This window comes from Apodemus sylvaticus, chromosome 2, assembly GCF_947179515.1.
Source record: "Apodemus sylvaticus chromosome 2, mApoSyl1.1, whole genome shotgun sequence".
In the NCBI taxonomy this organism is placed as follows: Eukaryota; Metazoa; Chordata; class Mammalia; order Rodentia; family Muridae; genus Apodemus; species Apodemus sylvaticus.
In genome coordinates this window covers 5,840,042-5,849,411 of record NC_067473.1, presented here as the reverse complement: position 1 = coordinate 5,849,411, position 9,370 = coordinate 5,840,042, and the positions used below count along the sequence as shown (strand labels likewise).

The following is a 9,370-nucleotide window of genomic DNA, read 5'->3' as shown; positions in this document are numbered from 1 at the left end:
ATCTGTGGACAATAAAAAGAATTATTTCTCCTGGGTACTAGGACACATTGTGATAACTCTATCACTGTGTTGATTGAGCAAACCTGGGCTTCGAAACACAAAGAAGCATTTCCTGTTCACCTTTTCATGTCGATTCATACAAGTCTTTCTACAGCAGTTGTAATTGATTTAAGGATTCTTATGGTTGATTCATAGAAAGAATCTCATATCTGTAATTTTAGGAGGATGTATACAATGTTGTATTATTCCTATTTAAAGGTTCATTCAAACAGAAGCTATAGATCCTAACAGTCTAGCCAGGACTACTTTTATCCTGGTGTTTTTCTTCTAGCCACAGGATTATATCTTTTATGAACATAGGAATTAAAATATTTTAAAATGTTAAAATGGTAGTGGGTTTTTTTTTGAGTTTTTAATTGGTTTTGTCTGTTGTTTCGATTTTGTGGTTGTTTTAACAACATTTGTTCCTTTTATTCACAAGACATAAGACTTAGCCCTCTTTTGATTCTATTTTCGTTGTGAGTTTACACAAAGAACCTTTATCAATTATAAAACATGTCAAAAGGAAAGCTCCTTAAAATTTACAAACAGGTACTTTATTGAAGAGTTCTCTATACAATCCATCAATGTAAAAAAGACATGGGATTGCATGTAAGGCATGCATGTGCAGTTGTCATTAGAATCATTTTTATTTTGTTGGAGATTCTCCTCTCTTGCGGTGCTGACATCTCTTTGAGCCTCTGGAATGTCCATGGTATCTGGAGGTTTGTCCCAGCATCTCTCGGCAGCGTTCTGACACCTGTCCTCATCTCCTTTGTGACCACAATGCTTTCGACTGCTCTCCCCTGAGGTGGTGCAGTGATCCTTCTTTTGACTTTAACTCTGTCCCGAGTTCAGGTTCTTTGCTTCTCATGTTCCGAGAAAGAATCTCTTCCCTCTTGTGGCTTCTTCTGCAGGAGCCCGTCTCTGCAGGAGCCTTGTTCTCGGCCATTGCCAACTCTGCTGTATCTGTTCTCGTGGCTTCTGTCCTCCATGTGCATTGCTGGGGTATCTTGCCGGGGGATTCTGTGTCTCGTGAGATCTGAGCTCTGTGTCTTTCAGACCTTGCTGTCTCAGTCCTCCTTTCCTGGTGCCTTTGGTCCTCCCTGCCTCCTTCTAACCTCCTGCTCCGTGCCTGGTGGCCCCTGGCTAACTTATCTACTTCTTTGCCTCTGGCCTTCCCTGTCTCTTCTTTCTTGTACCTTTAGCTGGAGCAGAGCTCTGACTGCTGGGGTCATGGGGAATCACTTTCTTCAATGGAGAACTCTGAGCTGCAGCTCTCGCTACTGTCAGAATCTGAGTCAGAGGAATCTGATGGTGAGGAGGAAGACTCTGAAGATGAGGATCTCAGGACTGATTTGTTTGTTTGTTTGTTTCATTTTTGTTTTTTGTTTTTGTTTTTGTTTTGATTTGTTTTTTGCTCAGTTTCTGGTTCCTGGGTTACAATAAATGACCTTGGGCTTGTTTTTCAGATGTTTTCGAAGCTCATCAGTCAAACCTCCCAGGCCTATGGATGTGAAGAAGTTAATGGCAAACCGGCTATTGCGTGGGTCGTCTCGGGGTAACAGTCCTTCAAGGAATGGCTCAAGAGTTTCATCCTTTAACCTTGCATTCAGCTTAGGAAGGCCCATGTATTCACACAGTTCCTGGAAGAAGATCTTGACAAAAATCCTACTAGACGATGTCGTGGTCTCCTCACTCAGCTTTATACATTCCAGAACACTCCAGGGAAGTGAATCTGTGTATAATAGGTGAGCAAACATCTTAGCAACATTCCTCAATCTGTTCATCTCTAAGCGATGGATGGTGTGGTACTGTTCCTTGAAAAGACTTTCAAATGATTCCATGTATTTCCTTTTCAGTGTACAAAACCGTCCAGCCAACAAGCCAAAAAATTTTTCATACGTCCTTTGTTGGGCACAGCAATCAAGTACCATGTTGCAGAGTTCTTTTGTTTGGCTCTCAGCACACTCCATCTTCAGCAACTTGTGTGCACATTCTTCAAAATCTAAACTTGACTGGATGGCAAGATAGATTGTCCGGCGAAGTGAGACTAGGTTGATTTCAGTTTTGTCATGAATAGTTACTTTTCGCCCTCCTTCCTCTTCTTCTCCTTCTTCTTCTTCCCCTCCCTCCTCCTCCTCCCCTTCCTCCTCCTCCTCCTCCTCCTCCTCCTCCTCCTCCTCCTCCTCAGCTTCACTCGTTCCAGCTTCTTGGTCTGTGTTTGAATCACTGTCGTCTTCATCAAGGATTTCTTTTTTAATAGCCTTGTACTTCTCTTCATTCTCCATAAAATGAGGATCCATCTTGAAAACATTAAGAACATCTTCTGGACTGTAGTCATCCTCCAGGGGGAGCATATGTGTCAACTGATCGTCCTCTTCCACTAAATCGAGTCCTTCCAGAATAACAGGGTGGCCCTCGAATCCATCCTTCCGTACAGCAAACATCACTTCAATCATGTACTGAACCCTTTTGTCCATCTCAGACTCGTGTAGAATGGTTCGCAGGCATTCAAAGATTGCATTGATCCCCCTTGGTGACACTTGGGTTAATTTGAGACCACACTCCTTGAGGCAGCCGATAGCCACTTCAACACTGTCATCCGTTGGTCTCTCTAGGAGCAAAGTGAGCATCTCCAGGCCCAGAACCTCATGAGCCACATTTTGGTTAATAAGATGTGCCACAAACTTTGAAGCAGTCAGGCAGAGTTGCTTATCATTCCTTCGATAGCCTTTCCGGAAGTTAAGAATTAGTCTCTTGAGCGTCAGTTCTCCAATCTGTGGGAATTTGGAGTTGATTATTGCCACCAGCGCTGCATAGACGTGAGTGAAGATTGGAGAAGCCCTCTGTGCTTGCAGAACAGATCTGCACAGCAATCCTCTCCCTCTGACTATGTTCTCTTGAAGGAGCGCTTGGACAATGATACTTACATTGGAGATGTTGACCTTGTTGAGGAGACCGTTGATTGATTTCTTCAGAGCCTCCCAACTCATCCTCTGATATGCTAAGCTGCTTTTATCTGTAATCTCTTCCTGCATCCTCCTGAGCTTTGCGGGAGGAATATATGCTCCCCCGGGGTGGGTGAGCAGCGGGTCCAGCTCATCCCTCTTCGTTTTCTTCGCTGGAGGTTCTTCCTGAGTAGAATACTGGGTCACTCCTCGGCCTGGGCTTCTTCTTTCAGGAGATGGGGATTTCCGGGACCGTTTCCGATGACCTGCATCTCTCTCTCTTTCTCTGCGTTTTTCTAGGTCCGGACTTGGTGATTCCGTGCTGTCATCATAAGGGCATCCGGTTCTAGAACGCTCATAGTCGGCCTGGCTGGAATCAGAGTAGTCTCTAGCCCGGGGAGCACATTCTCGGTCTGCATATCTGTCTTCTGAGGTGGAGCTCCGGTTGTAGGAATTGTGCCCCTCCCTTCCGGCGCCACCAGAGGACTGTTTCCTGTGTGCCGTGCTAGTTTGCATCTTCTGCTGTCAGCTGATCCAATAAACCAGATGGCTCAGGTTCATTCAAGTGACAAGTACTCAGTGGTCTGAGTTACAGAACCAATCCCAGTAACCGACTTGTGTATTAGTTAGGTCTCTAGAGAGGCAGAACTTGTGGATCCTCCCTAAAGAGTAAGGGAATTTGTTATGATGACTTACAGTCTGTAGTCCAAGTCCACAACAACGGTCAGCTGTGAATGGGAAGTCGCAGTATCTAGTAGTTGCTCCGTCTCAGCTGGTCTTCTGTCAGAGTAGATTGCAACATGTGTGCTGGCAGGCGAAGAAGAGTGACTCTTCCTTCTTCCTGGGAGGGTCCTTATGTAGTCCTGCAGCAGAAGGGCGTGGCCAGATTAAAGGTGTGTACCACCAGGCCTGGATCTGGGGCTTGTTTTGTCCCAGGCTGACCTCGAACTCAGAGGTGTCCTTGCCCTCTTCTCGTGGGATTCAAGTCATGCACTCCCTTGCCTGGGCCTACGTTTTCCATAGTCACTCTCTCAATTTTATCTACACATAGAGAAGTATGTGTTTCTCAGCATTACTAAGTAGCTAACACTCGGTTCGTTTTATTTTTGTAGCTTTTACCTCTTTCTTCCTACTTCATTTTCCTATCATTCATATACATTTTTTTTTACTCAGGAGAGTGGCCTAAAAATTTAAAACCGATCTAATCATATATTTAACCTGGATGAATCCTGGGATTTAGTTTTCAACTCCTATGAGACTTTGACCTAAGATAATGATTGAAAATTGAAGCCATTACTCGATGTACTCTTAAGTTATTGGTATTGCCCTGACACTGGAGAGGGGAGAAAACCCTCTGAAAAGTCGATTCATCCTCAAAACAATTAAGTACACAGAAACTGTGCTTTACAAAAATCACTTTCAATCTCAATTCTTGTATTATACAGTAAGTGATAAGTATCCATGTTGCAAATTCTACCATAGAGTAAATTGATGTAATTGAGCCAGATAAAATATTGCACAAATACTTCAAGTTTACCAACATTTACATAATATTTTTCATATCTTTAAATTTGTGAAAAAGGCAATCAGTTTGCCACAAACAAACATTAATTTTCAAATAAAAGACAGAAAGAAAGAAAAGGAGAGACAGAAAGAAAGAAACAAAGAAACAAACAAAGAAACAAAGAAAGAAAAGAAATGAAAAGAAAAGGAGTGTGTCACTACATTTAAAAAAAATGTTAGCTGGGCAGTGGTGGCTCACACCTGTAATCCCAGCACACTGGGAGGCAGAGACAGGTGAATTTCTGAGTTCGAGGCCAGCCTCGTCTACAGAGTGAGTTTCCAGGACAGCCGGGGCTATGCAGAGAAATCCTGTCTCAAAAAAACCAAATTAAAAAAAAAAACAACAAAATTTATGTAGCTCTCCCTAAAGGAAAGATACTGTGGCAGACCCTGGATTTTTAAATAATCTCTGGACTATAAAAAGAATTATTTCTCCTGGGTACTAGGACACATTGTGATAACTCTATCACTGTGTTGATTGAGCAAACCTGGGCTTCGAAACACAAAGAAGCATTTCCTGTTCACCTTTTCATGTCGATTCATACAAGTCTTTCTACAGCAGTTGTAATTGATTTAAGGATTCTTATGGTTGATTCATAGGAAGAATCTTATATCTGTAATTTCGGGAGGATGTATACAATGTTGTATTATTCCTATTTAAAGGTTCATTCAAACAGAAGCTATAGATCCTAACAGTCTAGCCAGGACTACTTTTATCCTGGTGTTTTTCTTCTAGCCACAGGATTATATCTTTTATGAACATAGGAATTAAAATATTTAAAAATGTTAAAAGGGTAGTGGGGTTTTTTTTGAGTTTTTAATTGGTTTTGTCTGTTGTTTCGATTTTGTGGTTGTTTTAACAACATTTGTTCCTTTTATTCACAAGACATAAGACTTAGCCCTCTTTTGATTCTATTTACGTTATGATTTTACACAAAGAACCTTTATCAATTATAAAACATGTCAAAAGGAAAGCTCCTTAAAATTTACAAACAGGTACTTTATTGAAGAGTTCTCTATACAATCCATCAATGTAAAAAAGACATGGGATTGCATGTAAGGCATGCATGTGCAGTTGTCATTAGAATCCTTTATATTTTGTTGGAGATTCTCCTCTCTTGCGGTGCTGACATCTCTTTGAGCCTCTGGAATGTCCATGGTATCTGGAGGTTTGTCCCAGCATCTCTCGGCAGCGTTCTGACACCTGTCCTCATCTCCTTTGTGACCACAATGCTTTCGACTGCTCTCCCCTGAGGTGGTGCAGTGATCCTTCTTCTGACTTTAACTCTGTCCCGAGTTCAGGTTCTTTGCTTCTCATGTTCCGAGAAAGAATCTCTTCCCTCTTGTGGCTTCTTCTTTGGCTCCCCATGCCCGTCTCTGCAGGAGCCTTGTTCTCAGCCATTGCCAACTCTGCTGTATCTATTCTCGTGGCTTCTGTCCTCCATGCGCATTGCTGGGGTATCTTGCCGGGGGATTCTGTGTCTCGTGAGATCTGAGCTCTGTGTCTTTCAGACCTTGCTGTCTCAGTCCTCCTTTCCTGGTGCCTTTGGTCCTCCCTGCCTCCTTCTAACCTCCTGCTCCGTGCCTGGTGGCCCCTGGCTAACTTATCTACTTCTTTGCCTCTGGCCTTCCCTGTCTCTTCTTTCTTGTACCTTTAGCTGGAGCAGAGCTCTGACTGCTGGGGTCATGGGGAATCACTTTCTTCAATGGAGAACTCTGAGCTGCAGCTCTCGCTACTGTCAGAATCTGAGTCAGAGGAATCTGATGGTGAGGAGGAAGACTCTGAAGATGAGGATCTCAGGACTGATTTGTTTGTTTGTTTGTTTGTTTGTTTGTTTCATTTTTGTTTTTTGTTTTTGTTTTTGTTTTGATTTGTTTTTTGCTCAGTTTCTGGTTCCTGGGTTACAATAAATGACCTTGGGCTTGTTTTTCAGATGTTTTCGAAGCTCATCAGTCAAACCTCCCAGGCCTATGGATGTGAAGAAGTTAATGGCAAACCGGCTATTGCGTGGGTCGTCTCGGGGTAACAGTCCTTCAAGGAATGGCTCAAGAGTTTCATCCTTTAACCTTGCATTCAGCTTAGGAAGGCCCATGTATTCACACAGTTCCTGGAAGAAGATCTTGACAAAAATCCTACTAGACGATGTCGTGGTCTCCTCACTCAGCTTTATACATTCCAGAACACTCCAGGGAAGTGAATCTGTGTATAATAGGTGAGCAAACATCTTAGCAACATTCCTCAATCTGTTCATCTCTAAGCGATGGATGGTGTGGTACTGTTCCTTGAAAAGACTTTCAAATGATTCCATGTATTTCCTTTTCAGTGTACAAAACCGTCCAGCCAACAAGCCAAAAAATTTTTCATACGTCCTTTGTTGGGCACAGCAATCAAGTACCATGTTGCAGAGTTCTTTTGTTTGGCTCTCAGCACACTCCATCTTCAGCAACTTGTGTGCACATTCTTCAAAATCTAAACTTGACTGGATGGCAAGATAGATTGTCCGGCGAAGTGAGACTAGGTTGATTTCAGTTTTGTCATGAATAGTTACTTTTCGCCCTCCTTCCTCTTCTTCTCCTTCTTCTTCTTCTTCCCCTCCCTCCTCCTCCTCCCCTTCCTCCTCCTCCTCCTCCTCCTCCTCCTCAGCTTCACTCGTTCCAGCTTCTTGGTCTGTGTTTGAATCACTGTCGTCTTCATCAAGGATTTCTTTTTTAATAGCCTTGTACTTCTCTTCATTCTCCATAAAATGAGGATCCATCTTGAAAACATTAAGAACATCTTCTGGACTGTAGTCATCCTCCAGGGGGAGCATATGTGTCAACTGATCGTCCTCTTCCACTAAATCGAGTCCTTCCAGAATAACAGGGTGGCCCTCGAATCCATCCTTCCGTACAGCAAACATCACTTCAATCATGTACTGAACCCTTTTGTCCATCTCAGACTCGTGTAGAATGGTTCGCAGGCATTCAAAGATTGCATTGATCCCCCTTGGTGACACTTGGGTTAATTTGAGACCACACTCCTTGAGGCAGCCGATAGCCACTTCAACACTGTCATCCGTTGGTCTCTCTAGGAGCAAAGTGAGCATCTCCAGGCCCAGAACCTCATGAGCCACATTTTGGTTAATAAGATGTGCCACAAACTTTGAAGCAGTCAGGCAGAGTTGCTTATCATTCCTTCGATAGCCTTTCCGGAAGTTAAGAATTAGTCTCTTGAGCGTCAGTTCTCCAATCTGTGGGAATTTTGAGTTGATTATTGCCACCAGCGCTGCATAGACGTGAGTGAAGATTGGAGAAGCCCTCTGTGCTTGCAGAACAGATCTGCACAGCAATCCTCTCCCTCTGACTATGTTCTCTTGAAGGAGCGCTTGGACAATGATACTTACATTGGAGATGTTGACCTTGTTGAGGAGACCGTTGATTGATTTCTTCAGAGCCTCCCAACTCATCCTCTGATAGGCTAAGCTGCTTTTATCTGTAATCTCTTCCTGCATCCTCCTGAGCTTTGCGGGAGGAATATATGCTCCCCCGGGGTGGGTGAGCAGCGGGTCCAGCTCATCCCTCTTCGTTTTCTTCGCTGGAGGTTCTTCCTGAGTAGAATACTGGGTCACTCCTCGGCCTGGGCTTCTTCTTTCAGGAGATGGGGATTTCCGGGACCGTTTCCGATGACCTGCATCTCTCTCTCTTTCTCTGCGTTTTTCTAGGTCCGGACTTGGTGATTCCGTGCTGTCATCATAAGGGCATCCGGTTCTAGAACGCTCATAGTCGGCCTGGCTGGAATCAGAGTAGTCTCTAGCCCGGGGAGCACATTCTCGGTCTGCATATCTGTCTTCTGGGGCGGAGCTCCGGTTGTAGGAATTGTGCCCCTCCCTTCCGGCGCCACCAGAGGACTGTTTCCTGTGTGCCGTGCTAGTTTGCATCTTCTGCTGTCAGCTGATCCAATAAACCAGATGGCTCAGGTTCATTCAAGTGACAAGTACTCAGTGGTCTGAGTTACAGAACCAATCCCAGTAACCGACTTGTGTATTAGTTAGGTCTCTAGAGAGGCAGAACTTGTGGATCCTCCCTAAAGAGTAAGGGAATTTGTTATGATGACTTACAGTCTGTAGTCCAAGTCCACAACAACGGTCAGCTGTGAATGGGAAGTCGCAGTATCTAGTAGTTGCTCCGTCTCAGCTGGTCTTCTGTCAGAGTAGATTGCAACATGTGTGCTGGCAGGCGAAGAAGAGTGACTCTTCCTTCTTCCTGGGAGGGTCCTTATGTAGTCCTGCAGCAGAAGGGCGTGGCCAGATTAAAGGTGTGTACCACCAGGCCTGGATCTGGGGCTTGTTTTGTCCCAGGCTGACCTCGAACTCAGAGGTGTCCTTGCCCTCTTCTCGTGGGATTCAAGTCATGCACTCCCTTGCCTGGGCCTACGTTTTCCATAGTCACTCTCTCAATTTTATCTACACATAGAGAAGTATGTGTTTCTCAGCATTACTAAGTAGCTAACACTCGGTTCGTTTTATTTTTGTAGCTTTTACCTCTTTCTTCCTACTTCATTTTCCTATCATTCATATACATTTTTTTTTACTCAGGAGAGTGGCCTAAAAATTTAAAACCGATCTAATCATATATTTAACCTGGATGAATCCTGGGATTTAGTTTTCAACTCCTATGAGACTTTGACCTAAGATAATGATTGAAAATTGAAGCCATTACTCGATGTACTCTTAAGTTATTGGTATTGCCCTGACACTGGAGAGGGGAGAAAACCCTCTGAAAAGTCGATTCATCCTCAAAACAATTAAGTACACAGAAACTGTGCTTTACAAAAATCA

General features: G+C 43.7%; 2 pseudogenes; both read right to left on the bottom strand.

Annotated features, from left to right (window-relative positions):
* Positions 1–688: 688 nt before the first annotated feature.
* Positions 689–3,506, bottom strand: LOC127678235 (pre-mRNA-splicing factor CWC22 homolog; annotated as a pseudogene).
* Positions 3,507–5,634: 2,128 nt separating this feature from the next.
* Positions 5,635–8,470, bottom strand: LOC127677234 (pre-mRNA-splicing factor CWC22 homolog; annotated as a pseudogene).
* Positions 8,471–9,370: the final 900 nt, after the last annotated feature.